The sequence below is a fragment of the Silene latifolia genome, chromosome 7, assembly GCF_048544455.1.
Source record: "Silene latifolia isolate original U9 population chromosome 7, ASM4854445v1, whole genome shotgun sequence".
NCBI classification, from domain to species: domain Eukaryota; kingdom Viridiplantae; phylum Streptophyta; class Magnoliopsida; order Caryophyllales; family Caryophyllaceae; genus Silene; species Silene latifolia.
In genome coordinates, this window is record NC_133532.1 from 35,525,120 (window position 1) to 35,539,775 (window position 14,656).

Below are 14,656 nucleotides of genomic sequence, written 5' to 3' on the forward strand. Positions count from 1 at the left end.
GTGTATGTTGGTTGAGGGTTTTGAACAATTTGGCTTTTGTATGAAAGGTTGGGATGAAATTTGGTATTCTCATTGTAATAGTTGGAATAAGGGGTGCCACTCTTGTATGCTTGGAAAGCATTCACTTGTTCCCCTACATTCACTTTGGTCATGTCCCAAAGTTCCACAACTCTCACATATTCCACTTGGAATTAATGACGATGCCACCAGAGCATTAACATGTTGCTTGGGTGATTTGGAGGCCTCTTCAAGTTTAGCCATGGCCTTCTCAAACTTCAAATTAATGGTGTCAATGTGAGCACTTAGTTGAGCACCTAATTGAGTAATGTAATCCACCTCATGCTTTCTTCCTCTAGTAGCCTTCCGAGGCCTACTATATTGCGAGTTATGGACCGCCATTTCTTCAATTTTGTTCCATGTTTGATTGTCATCAACTTCGGTGAACATACCATTGGATCCCATATTGAGAATGTTTCGGGAGTCTTCATATAGACCATTCCAAAATTGTTGTACAAGGAACCACTCGCTAAGTCCGTGGTGTGGACAAGATCGACAAGTGTCCTTGAATCTCTCCCATGCTTCATACAATGATTCTTCATCCCTTTGTTTGAACCCGGTGATTTGGGCTCTCAACATGTTAGTCTTTTCTGGAGGATAGAATTTCTTGTAGAAAGCAAGTGCCAATTTCTTCCAAGAATCAATACCAAGAGTAGCCTTGTCTAGGCTTTTCAACCATTGTTTCGCGGTACCAATCAAAGAAAAAGGAAATAAGACTCATCGGATTTGGTCTTGAGTAACTCCGGTTTGAGAAATCGCATCACAATAGTCACAAAAAGTCTCCATATGTGAGTGAGGGTCTTCACTAGGCATTCCCCCAAATTGACTTCTCTCAACTAATTGTATGAATGCGGATTTGGCAATGAAATTACCGGTTAAATGTTGTGGTGTAGGAGTATCATTTGGTAGTTTCTCCTCGGTTGGTACGGAATGTGATGAGAATTTAGGCATTGTGGGTTGATTTTGTGGTGTGTTTTGTATTGGGTTATCCTCTCCTTCTCTTGCAAAAGGGTTGGTAAACTCAATGTTATTTGGTTGAATGTCCACAATTTCTCCAATACCTCTCAAAGTACGTCTAGCAAGTCTTCTATTGTTGGTTAAAGTTCTTTCAATTTCAAGATCAATAGGTAAAAGATTACCTTGTGATCTCCTAGTCATGCAAAATATCAAACAACTCGAAAACAATTAGAACAACATTGAGGAGATTAACTTCCCCAAGGTAAAGAAAGACACAACTAAAAACAATTAATTAAAATCAAATCAAGTTAACACCCTCCCCGGCAACGGCGCCATTTTTGGTGTCGGTTATAACTCGTCGTCGAAAGCTACCTAACCAAAACAATAATTATAACTTTACAAACTACTCTTAGTAAAGAGGCAAGTAAAGGTCGGATCCCAAGGGACGGGTATTGATGTAGGATTTTCAATTGGAAATGGTTGTGTCTTAGGGTGTCACAATTTGGGTTGAGATAGGAGATCAACTAAACTAATCAACAATATAAAAGCAAGGTAATAAAAACAAGAAAGTGATTAAAATAAGATGTAAACAATTGATTAAAAGCACTAGGGTGTCATGGGTTCATAGAGGATTCATGGGAGTTGATCATACAAACATGTTCTCTACTAGATGCAAGCACTTATTGTTGTGATGGGATCGAGTTGGTGTATAAGCTTAAAATCCCTAAGAAGGTTTGGGTCCCGGAGCCGAATCGATTAGATTGTACAACACCTACAAGTCGACTTATTCCTTCCTATCCAACTATATGCATGGTCTAATGATACTCGAGTTGGTGTATAATCTTACACGTCTCATTAAAAAGATAAGTGATGGGTAAAAAATGCAAGGATTCATAGGCTCGCATTTCATCAAACATAACATGTGCATAAGTTGAAATCACAACAAGCAAGCAAATTAATTATGAAAATATATTAGATTAAGCATGAATCAATTCCCATGTTGGTTTCCCCTAATTGCCCATTAACACTAGTTAAGGAAACTACTCACTCATTATCAAGTTTAACATGCTAAGAAGGTTGTCAATCATACTAGCAAAGCAAAACATGATGAATAAATGAAAATGATTAACAATAATTAAACAAGGTTAAAAGAGAATTATACCTATGAAGATGATTCCAAATAATAAAGCAAATAATAATAGAAGTACTTGATGATTGATGGAAGGTTGTCAATCCTCCAAATAAACCCAAATAATTTTTTAATTACCCAAAATAAATGATGAACAATAGAGAAATTAAGGAAAGATTAAGTATTGAGATTTGTATTAAGACTAGATCAAGAGTTGATTACAAGATTAAGGAATGATTAAAACTTGATTAAGAAAGTATTAAGAGAGCTTGCTAATCTAAGTAGTACAATGGGGTATTTATAGTAAAGATTAGGTACAAGGATTAGGGTTACTATGGGCTTAAATGACTAATAAGTCCTTAAGAAAAGTTGAGGAAATGCTCCTCTCGAAGAAAATGAGCATCTCCGTTTTACTAGTCTTGGCACGATCCGTGCGTCTTGGGAAGTGGCACGGGTTCTCTGGACTGTGATTCGAGCGGGCTGTCTGGGAGACGCTCGGATCATTTAGCTGCAAGACGAGCGTCTTGGATGCCGGACGCTCGGATGGTGGTGAAGGAAGACGCTCGGATCGTCTGTGTTCCGCTCGGATCCCACGGCAGACTGCTTCTCTTCTTTTCATCTTTCATAATCCACGAGGATCGTTCTGGGGATGCAAGGATCTTTTCATCATTGTCCATTTCACTTTATTATCTACATAGGCCTTCTAGTGATGTCTTCTCTTTGATGCTTGGTCATTAGATGCGATCAATTTAGCTCCATTTCGCCATGTAAATGCAAAGTTAGCACTCCTTTCCTACCAAGGAGACAAAACCTCAAAGAATATGCAAAATGGGAAACTAAAGATAGTAAATGACCCAATTATGTACTATAAAGCATAGGAACGAGGTTAATTCGGGGACTAAATGTGCTCAAATATGAGTCACATCAGTTAGGCTACTATTGGACAACCATGGAAGCTCATTGGAGAAACTACGTCAATTATTGCCACAATTGCCAAATCTTTGGCAACATACAACACATACCATCATCCCTTTTATAAACCATGACATCACCCTGGCCTTTCTCGACCTGGGGCATCGACATCATCGGAAAAGGCAACCCGATAGGCACCAAGGGACACTGCTTTGTCCTCATCGCAATTGACTACTTCACCAAATGGGTGGAAGCACAATCACATGCAGTCTTGACCGCCAAACAAGTGGCCAAGTTCATCCAAGACAACATCATCTGCAGATATGGGGTACCCCATGAAATCATGAGCGACCAAGGCTCCCACTTCCAGGCGGAAGCACAAGCCTTGCCGGACAAATACAAAATCAAATGACACCGAGCATCCCCCTATCGTCCCCAGACCAACGGAGCGGTAGAGGCAGCAAACAAAACTCTCGTCACCATCATTAAAAAGATGTAGGACAATTACCGCGATTGGCCGACAAAACTCCCATTCGCACTCTGGGGATACCGAACCTCCATTCGAACACCAACAGGAGCAACGCCCTTCTACCTAGCATACAGTATGGAGGCAGTACAACCACTAGAGTTGGAGGTCCCATCTCTACGCATTCTACTTGAAAGTCAAGTCCCTGAGGCGGAATGGACCCGTCGAAGGTTCGAACAACTCACACTCCTAGACAAACGGCGACTCAACACCTTACACAACGTCCAGCAATACCAGCGACGTATACAACGGGCGTTCAACAAAAACAGTCAAACCCTAAAACATACAAGAAGGCAGCTTGATCCTCAAGTCGGTTCGAGCACCATTACTTGTCGATCCGAGGGGGGAATTCAAACCCAATTAGGCCGGACCATACCTGGTCAAGAAAATACTTTTGGGGGGCGCAGTGAGACTATGTGACCTAGACGGGGAGGATTTCACAAACCCGACCAACCTAGACCAACTCAAGAAATACTACCCTTGAACCTTAGCAACCAACAAACCTTCCCCTAGTTTCAGAACTAGTGACCACAATCCCCCTTTCAAGTCAATTCCTCAAAACATTCTGATTTGAAATTGCATGTTTTATCGAGTCTAAGTTACGGCACCTTTCCATGTTTCAAACAACCTTTGATATGTCAAAGGCAACATCCATTTGCACTCAAACAAACACCTAAACTACGAGCATGGTTTGATTTCACCACTTCAGGTGGATACGTAGGCAATCCTTCTCACATAAGAAGGGTACAACCACAACACCCAAACCAAATTAACAAAACATTTGAACTACGAGCATGGTTTGATTTCACCTCTTCAGGTGGACACGTAGGCAATCCTTTCTTACACAAGAAGGATATAACCATCCCCCCACACAAAAAACAATCACCTATACAAATTCCTAAAAAGGGAAGCACTCCCTTTTCCACAAAAAAAACAAAGACCTTTCTCCCTTCCCACAAAAATCCCCTTCACATGTGCAATGTTTAGGATAATTCAAACCGAATTGCCTTTACGAAATGGATGGAAGAGACAAAAAGCATTCACAACTCTTTTTTTACACAAGCAATCCTCTTATTTAATTAATAATGAGAAGGATTACAAACTTGACAACAAATAAAGCTAAGCAAGTCCACCACTTGCCAAGCTAGAGTGTCGACCAAGACATCTTACATAGTAATACTATAAAAAAAAAACACATAATACATAGCTAGTACAACATAATAAAAACACACAAACACTAATACAACATAATAATAAAGTGGGTAATGGAGGTCTTCATTCTTCCATTACCCTTGCCTTTTCCCTCGGGATACATCTTCCCCTTGTTCTTCTTGTTAGCCCGCCTAGCATGGACTTCCTCTTCGGAACGGATCCTCAACGGATCTACAACGGCGACGGCATGCGGTCTCTTGCAAGACCCCATACTCGGCCTAAGCCGAGCCCATACACGGCTCACCATCTCTTTGGGACCCAAGCTCCTCCTCTTCGGTGGCCTCACCACATTCGGGCTAACATCATCGACAAAGTCGTCAAAGAAGGCACTGTAACACCCCAGCCCAAACCGGGTCGGGAGCCGTTACTTATGATAGCTCACCAGGCTGTGTACATGACCCACAGATCAACACGGGTCCTTTATAAAGCATTTTGTCCTCACTCATACGCATCCCGGGAACCTTCCCAGGAGGTCACCCATCCTAAGACTACTCTCAGCCAAGCACGCTTAACTGTGGAGTTGATCGAGGCCATTTCGTGTTCACAATTAAGCATATGTGGTCGTTGGTCAATGGTCGATACAAAACACAATTTATACTCCACAAACAACTCTACAATTAGTAAAGAGGCAAGTAAAGGTCGGATCCCAAGGGACGGGTATTGAAATGAGAATTCTATTGTAACTAGTAGTGTCTAGGGGTGTCACAAATTGGGTTGATGTAGAAGGTTACTAAACTAAAATAACAATGAAAATAAACTAGCAAGATGAATAAAATAAGGGGTGTAAACAATTGATTAAAGGCACTAGGGTGTCATGGGTTCATAGGGGAATCATGGGATATGATCATACAAACATGTTCTCAAATTATAAGCAAGCAATTATTGTTGTGATGGATTGAGTTGGGTTATATCTTACAATCCTAGGAAAGTTTGGGTCCTGGAGCCGAATCGATTAGATTGTACAACACCTACAAGTCGACTTAATCTTTCCTACTCAACACATGCATGGTCTAACAAGACTCGAGTTGGGTTATGTCTTACAAGTCAAGTTGAAAGGATAGAAGATGATAGTAAATGCAAGGATTCATAGGCTTAGCATTTCATCAAATATAACATGTGCATGTATTAAGATCAAAACAAGCAAGCAAATAAGATATGAAAGCATATTAATTTAAGCATGAATCATTCCCCATGTTGGTTTCCCCTAATCACCCATTAAACCCTAGCTAAGAGACTACTCACTCATCATCATATTGATCATGCTAGAAAGGTTGTCAATCATACTAACATAATGAAACATGATGAATAAATGAAAGTAATTAACAATAATTAAAAAGGGATTAAGAGATTATACCTACTAATGATTCCAATAATAAAGCAAGAATAATAGAAGTACTTGAATCCTAGATTGAGAGGTTGTCAATCTCCCAAAATAACCCAAATAATCTTCAATTACCCAAAATAAAGGAAGAACAAGAGAGAGATTAAAGAACTAAAACTTGGATTAAAACTTGATTAATACTTGATTACAATATTAAAGAGAGATTTGATTGATATTAACTACACTAATTATTGATAAGAAGAACATGCTCCTCTAATTAGCCTAATGGGGTATTTATAGTGAAAATTAGGGAGGATGCATTAGGGTTAACTAAGGGCTAAACTAGTAATTACACTTTTTAAGTTGAGCAAGGAAAAGCCGGTATTTTCTGAGAGAAGGGCTTCTCTTTTCGTAGCTTGAAGAATGAAAAACGTTGTCTGAAATCCGTGCGGATCGAGTCGGGACGGCCGGATTTGGGCTGAGGAATCCGAGCGGATTCAAGAGAGGGACGCTCGGATTGTCTTTGGGGAATCCGAGCGGATTCAAGGTGGGACGCTCGGATTGGGCTGGACGGACGGGCGGATTTGGTACAATCCGTTCGGATTGTTGGTCAGCTTCAATTCTTCTTCTTTTCTTCCCTTTTCTTCATAAATTCCTTGGGGATTTCCTCGGGGACTCAAGGATCCTTTTCTCAACATTGCTCTTCTAGTATGATATGTACAAAGGCCTTCTAGTCTTGTCTCTCCTTGATGCTTGGTCATTGAATACAATCAATTTAGCCTCGTTTTGCCATGAAAATGCAAGATTCTTACTCCTTTCCTACCAAGGGATCAAAATCTCAAAGAATATGCAAAACAAAGAACTAAAGATAAGAAATGACCCAAATAGGCACTAAAAAGCATGGAAACAATGGTAATTCGGGGGCTAAATATGCGCCAATTATGGTCACATCAAATATCCCCAAACCAAACCTTTGCTCGTCCCGAGTAAAGAGGTGACAAAGACTAGGACCAATACTAACCTAACCTAATAATAATAGCCGATATGAGACAATTAGCGGGTCTCACTCCGCCCCTTCAACTCACAACAAGACAACCATGAGGTAGGATGCCTTCTTGCAAGGCAAGGTGGGTCTTGCCAAAATGGCGACACATCCAAACATTAAAGCACATAAAATCAAGTAATGGATGCATCTACAAAAGAATAGCCACTTTCCTCATCTAAGTGGCGGAAATTATCTACAAGGGAAGCAATTCAAGGGTACACAATCCTTCATAGATGCAATTTGTTCAAACTACTAAGCCTAGAAGGATACCAATAAATCACCTCCAAAATGTGTCAAGCTAGGGTACCTTTGTCCTCAATCGTTAAATGGTTTTGTCAAGAGTAGACTCCCTATGGTGTTAGAAACACTGGAGGATCGCGGAATTCCCCCTCTTGCCTAGACAAGAAGAAGGGTCGTCCCCTCTCTACCATGCACAAAAATGGATATGATGGATAAAGGGATCAATAGATGTTTGAGTTTCACTTTGGGAGTTTGCTTTCATTATTGTTTTTTTTTCCCCAATTTCATTGGCATTTGACATTTGAGAACACTTTCTTGCCATTTCTTTTGATTTTTGGCATTTCAATACTTGACAACTTTTTGCATTTCTTTTTGAACATTTTCAAAGTCACCCCAATTAGTAACGAGGGTGCCTTGTATTTGAAGCTTTTAGGAGTTCTATTTTTGCTCCTCTTTTCATTTGATTTTTTGCAAACTTTCTTTCACTTTTCATTTCATTGAACTCAAATTGATTTCTTTTTGTGCCCATTCCCTTTTGATGACAAAAATGTGGTAGAACATGGATGAATGATAGAAGTATGCATGGTTTCAAGGGTCACCTTGGAATAAACGGTAGCCAAGGAGTTATCACACCACAAGGTACTCTTGACTAGGCCTTAAACCATGGGTCAAAGGATACTAGCATGACACATCCTAGGGTGTTTTACAAGTATTCTAACAAGCAAAGTCTTAAGAACAAGAAGCATCTACTAGGGCCTATATACACTTGTCAAGCTTCCCAAGTAGACGGTTTCGCAAAATTTTTCTAACATGCAAACTACATGCCATGATGCAACTAACATATAAACATCCTAATGCAAATGATTCTACCAACTAATATGGCATATAAACTAAATGCAATCCTAAGTTCACATTGTTTTACCGCATCAATCAAAATAAAGCCACATAGTCATTAACATAAAGAGGAAAAAGGAGATTGGAAAGATCATACCATGCGGTCTTCAATATCCTCACGTCTCGGATGTGGCGTAGTCAATCAAAGTGAACAAGGATAAAACAAACACAATATATACAAGACAATATATACAAAGGAAATGAACTTGTTTTTGGTTTTTCAATTTTTTCAATTTTTATGATTTTTGAAATTTTTCAATTTTTATGGGTTTTTGAATAAAAGTTAAGTGTTAGAATTCCCATCCCCACACTAATATGGGCATTGTCCTCAATGGCCAAAATGATGGAAATTATGCAAAAATGATGCATGATTTCTATATTAAATGCAATTCTACACTAAGCTACACTACATGATGCATGGTTTTTGTTATGACGGAGAGGATAATTTAGATTACCTCCCGTTGTGTATGCATTAACTTCCCCAAACCAAATAAGACACTATTGCTAATGTCAAAGATGGGTATAGTTCATGCACACACTATGCTATGCTTGAAACTAGATTGTCATTTTGGATTTTCAAAAATGGGAACAATAAAGAACACCTCAATGATACCGAGGTGTGAGTCCTTTGATGTTGCTAGGACTAAACCAACAATGATCAAAATGAAATAAAATACAAAGAGATATAGACAAACCATGGGAGTGTAGGAGTCTCCAAGGCTAGTCTTCCATCATGCTATCATCATCATCACTTCCCTCATGAGAAGTGGTCACATTGCCACTTTCCTTGGCACTTTCTTCATCACTTTCTCCATCATCTTGCTCATCATTATCTTCACCATCTCTTTCTTCATCTCCACTTGCTTCTTCCTCAATATTATCATCAATTTCTTCACCATTTCCAACAACCTCATTGTCTTCCACCACGTCCCTAGATGCACCCGGAAACAAGGCTTCTTTATCCGCCCAACTAGGCAAAGGACAAGATGGATCAAGGAGTCCTTGCCTAGCTAGATGTAAGAGGGGAGGATATTGAGCCAAATATGCATTCTTCCGATCTTCATAAGCTTGCTTGTGCATGGCTTGCATAAGAAGAGTGACATAGTCTTTCCCAATTTCAACTCCTTGCGGTTTGAACTCTTCATACACAAAGGGGTAAGGCGGTATAACAATGGAAGAGGAGGGAGTTTCATGATCACCATTTTGTTGTTGAATGATGTACTCGGCTTCTTCGGATAGGGGAAGTAAATAGTTGGTCCGGTGGACACTTAGTCGACAAATCTTCGCGGGTAAAGTGAATGATCGAGCCTCACTAGTAAGCCACCCATACTTGGTGTCAAGGGGATTGTGAGCAACCCACTTGAACTTGTTAATCATGATAGACATATCAATAAGATGGCCACCTTCCTTAGCCTTGTACTTGCTATCCTTATTGAAATTAGGATCAAAGTGCTTGGCTAGGACCGTGACTAGGCCGCCATTAACAATAACGGTTGTACCCTTCTTCCCACTATCTACATGGAGCCATCTATCAACCAATAGCCTCAAAGAATTGTAAGGCTTGGTATGAATTCTTCCAATATTCAAAGCCGATTCAAGGAGAATAAAATCAAGTCTTGTGAAATGATTGGTGTCTTTCCTAGCAATTATGGTATTTCCCACAACTTTGTGCCATACTCTTATGCCCGGATGATGGACCAAAAGAGCACGACAAGCATGAAAATCATCAAATTTCTTCCCGGAGATTGCCTCCCAAAGAGGCTCGGGGTCATACTTCCCATATTGCTTATAATATTTCTCTTCATCGCTAAGACCCAAAATTTCACCCAATTCCGAAAAGGGAATGCGTCTACTAGTGTTAGCTAGACGAAACTCAAGATTTTCCCTATTCTCAACTTTTGTCACTTTTAAAGAACTTAAGAATTCCAAGACAAGGGAGGGGTATGTTACTTCCTTTGTTTCAAACAATTTCTTCAAACCCATGGCATTGAAAAAGGCTTTTGTTTGTTCAAGAACACCCAATTTCTCCAAAGCATCTTTACATATGAATTTGGTGGATTGAATTGATTTCATAGCAAACTTGGCAAATGTCTTTCTATGGGTATCGGAAATAAAAGTTACCTCCGGATAATGCAAGAGTTGATCGATTACCGGAGTAGAAGGTGATGCTCCCATAGAAGTTTGTTGTTGTTGTTGCACTTCCAAGTTTGGTGTTGCTACCACCATTGCCAAAGCTTTCTTTGTTTGGAGAGCTTTTTGCCTTTGAGAGAGAGCCTTTGCTTTTGGTGCCTTTGTTGCCTTTGTTGCACCCTTTGTCCTTGCCATTTTATGAACTAACCAAGAAAAGAATCAAAAATCTTCAATTTGTAGAATGCCCAAATCGATTTGAAGGTGAAAGGCTTTGCCTTTATGAAATCAAAAATCGATTCAAAGGTTGAAGAATTTGTTCTTGGTTTTGATTGTTATTGAAGATGGAGTGATTGATTTGTTGTTTGAAGGATGGTTTGATTTTATTTTGGTGGATTTTGTTGAGGGTTTTTGTTTTTGTGATGGAGAGGATGGGGGTTTTGATGTTTAGGGTAGTGTTTGTGAGTGAATGAATGAATGAATGAAGGTGGGGTGGGTTATAAAGAAGTCGACAATTTCAGAACGCAGGGACAATCCGTGCGGATTGGGCGCAATCCGTGCGGATTCTGCAGCTTCAAAATTTTCAAAATCCCGCCTAGAGACGGGCGGATTCTGGGGAATCCGCTCGGATTCTTTTGAGGGACGGGCGGATTCAGGCGGGACGGACGGATTTCAGTCCGAGATTTTTCTTTGTTTTCTTGACTTCGAGACGGGCGTCTTGTATAAAAGACGGACGGATTTCGTGAGACGGGCGTCTTTCCGAAATACGCTCGGATTCTTCAACGATCAAGAAATTTGCAATTTCAGCTCGGCCCAGACGGGCGTCTTCTCAGCAGGACGCTCGGATTTTTGCAGACGGGCGGATTCTCAGGAATCCGCTCGGATTCTTCTCTGTTGTACCCGGATTCACTTCATTCGTGCACAATGCATTTCCCTTTACCATTCTTCCATTCTTCTTCATTTCTTGTGTTCTTCATTGTGGGGGCACTACTAAGGCATGAATAGCCTAGGCAATTGCCATCCCCACACTAAGGTAAAGCACTACACATCAATTGAAATCATTAGTCCCTCCCTCACTTCTCTCTTACATGACAATTATTTTGATCAAAGTAAATAAAAATCCAAAAATGACAAAAATGCAATACAAAAATTGAAAAGTAAGTTAGGGAGTTAGAAATATTTACAAGTGGTGGTTTAGGGAGGACTCCACCAAACTCTCATTCTTGATGAGATGTCAAGGGGGCATGTTCAAGGTGTTGTTGATGTTGCTCAACACCTTGAAGAAGTAATCAAAAGCTTGTTCATTGTTATGGTAGAGGTCCTCAATAGACCGTGGCCCTTGTTGTTGATCATGATCGATGGCATGCCCAATGTAGGGATTAAAGATCCCTTCAAATTCGTCGTCCCAAAGACCACAAACTTCATTGAGTTGATCATTGAAAATCTCTTGCTTAGATGGAGACAACTCTCCCAATTTCTTCTCTTGGCCAATGAGGCCATCCCCTTCTTCCTTGGTTGATTTTGATGAGCTTTGCAAGCTCTTCTTGTCACAATTCACTTGCTCTTTGAATGGAGCATCTTCAATTTTCTTCCTCCATTGGAGTTCCGATTTCTTCCTTTCATCTTTTCGGCTATAATGATCAATCATGAAACATGGCTCATGCAAACGAGGAGCTCTCATGGTCTTGTCAAGATTAAAAGTTATGCTTTCATCTCCCACTTCTAGAGTGAGCTCTCCATGTTTCACATCAATTACCGCACCCGCGGTGTGTAGGAAAGGTCTTCCTAAGATGATTGGAATGTTGGAATCTTCCTCCATATCAACAATGACAAAGTCCATCGGGATGAAAAACTTCCCAATTCGCACGGGGACATCTTCCCATATCCCTAATGGTGTCTTCGTCGATCTATCGGCCATTTGAAGAGTGATATTGGTGCATTTAAGCTCTCCCATTCCCAACCTTTTACTCACCGAGTACGGCATGACACTCACACTAGCCCCTAGATCACATAAGGCTTTGTTGATCGTCGTGTCGCCAATGGTACACGGTATTGAGAAGCTTCCCGGATCCTTTAACTTTGGAGGTGAACTCCCTTGAAGTATTGCACTACTCACCTTAGTGAAGGCGATAGTCTCAAGTTTCCGGATCGACTTCTTCTTTGTGAGGATATCTTTCATGTACTTTGCATAGGCCGGTACGTGATTGATTAATTCCGTGAAAGGAATTGAGACTTCTAAGTTCTTCACAATTTCCATGAACTTTCCAAGTTGATCATCAAATTTGGGCTTGGCTTGACGACTTGGAAAAGGAAGTCTAATCACAATGGGCTCCTTTTCTTTGGCTTTGTCTTCATTTTTCTTTGAACTTTCTTCCTTTGATGATTCCCCTTCTTTGGGACTTTGCACCATTTCTTCCTTTTCACTAGCTTTCACAACTTCATTCTCAACTTGCTCCTTCGGTGCTTCATATCTTGTACCACTTCTCAAGTGAATGGCACTAACCGTTTCATGTCTAGGGGATTACTTTGAGGTGGTAATTGCCCCTTTTGTCTTTGTGAGCTTGAAGATGCTAGTTGAGTCAATTGTGTTTCCAACATCTTGGTGTGAGCTAGAATGTTGTTGATGGTGGTGTCTTTTGCTTGGCTATCGTTTTGCATTTGAGTGAAAAATTCTTGTTGATTCTTTTGCATTTGGAGGACCGCTTTTTGGACATCAAAACCTTGGTCATTTTGGTGATTGTATGGATTTTGATTTTGGTAACCTTGGTTTTGATTGTAAAAGGGTCTTTGATTTTGATTTCTCATGGGTGGTGGAGTGTATGTTGTTTGAGGGTTTTGAACATTTTGGCTTTTGTATGAGAGATTTGGATGGAACTTGGTGTTTTCATTGTAAAAATTTGAATAAGGGGTACCACTTTTGTAAGCTTGGAAAGCATTAACTTGTTCGGTTGTTCCCCTACACTCACTTGAGTCATGACCCAAAGTTCCACAATTCTCACATATCCCGCTTGGGATTGATGAGGATGCCGTCATGGCATTGACATGATGCTTTGATGTTTTTGAGTTTTCCTCAAGTCTAGCTATAGCTTGTTCAAACTTCAAGTTGATTGTGTCAATGTGAGCACTAAGTTGAGCACCCAATTGAGTAACGGAGTCCACTTCATACTTTCCTCCTCTAGTAGCCTTGCGAGGTCTACTATATTGTGAATTATGGACCGCCATTTCCTCAATCTTGTTCCATGTTTGATTGTCATCAACTTCGGTGAACATTCCATTTGATCCCATATTGAGAATGTTCCTTGAATCTTCATATAAACCATTCCAAAATTGTTGCACTAAAAACCATTCGCTAAGTCCATGGTGAGGACATGAGCGACAAATACCTTTGAACCGCTCCCAAGCTTCATACAAAGATTCTTCATCCCTTTGCTTAAAACCCGTAATTTGAGCTCTTAGCATGTTAGTCTTCTCCGGTGGGTAGAATTTTTTGTAGAAAGCTAGAGCTAGCTTCTTCCAAGAATCTATTCCAAGGGTGGCCTTATCAAGGCCCTTCAACCATTGCTTTGCGGTGCCGATTAACGAAAAAGGAAATAAGACCCATCTTATTTGGTCTTGAGTCACGCCCGTTTGAGAGATAGCTTCACAATAATCGCAAAAGGTTTCCATATGAGAATGAGGGTCCTCACTAGGCATTCCCCCGAATTGGCTCCTCTCAACTAGTTGGATGAAGGCGGACTTGGCAATAAAATTACCGGTGAGATGTTGCGGGGTAGGAGTACCATTTGGTAGATCCTCCTCGGTGGGTATAGAGTGTGACGAGAATTTAGGCATTGTAGGTGGATTTTGTGTGGTATTGTTTAATGGGTTCTCTTCTCCTTCTATTGCGAAAGGATTGACAAACTCACTAGTGGGTTGAACAACTTCACCAAAACCTCCCAAATTCCTCCTAACAAGTCTCCTATTATTCGTCAAGGTTCTTTCGATTTCACGGTCAAAAGGTAACAAATCTCTTTGTAACCTTCTAGACATGCAAAATATCAAACAACTCGAAAACAATTAGAACAAACCTTGAGGAGTTTTACTTCCCCAAGGTGAAAAAGACACAACTAATAACAATAAAAGAAATCTTAAATCAATTAAACACCGTCCCCGGCAACGGCGCCATTTTTTATCGAGGCCATTTCGTGTTCACAATTAAGCATATGTGGTCGTTGGTCAATGGTCGATACAAAACAC

At 40.3% G+C, this 14,656-nt stretch overlaps 2 non-coding genes across 2 annotated transcripts; both read left to right on the forward strand.

The window, feature by feature from the left end:
• Positions 1–529: 529 nt before the first annotated feature.
• LOC141593268 (small nucleolar RNA R71) lies at positions 530–636 on the forward strand. Its single transcript, XR_012521368.1, has one exon. It is a non-coding gene; the product is annotated as a small nucleolar RNA R71 (small nucleolar RNA).
• A 13,136-nt stretch (positions 637–13,772) lies between these two features.
• On the forward strand, positions 13,773–13,879 carry LOC141593507 (small nucleolar RNA R71). Its single transcript, XR_012521586.1, has one exon. It is a non-coding gene; the product is annotated as a small nucleolar RNA R71 (small nucleolar RNA).
• Positions 13,880–14,656: the final 777 nt, after the last annotated feature.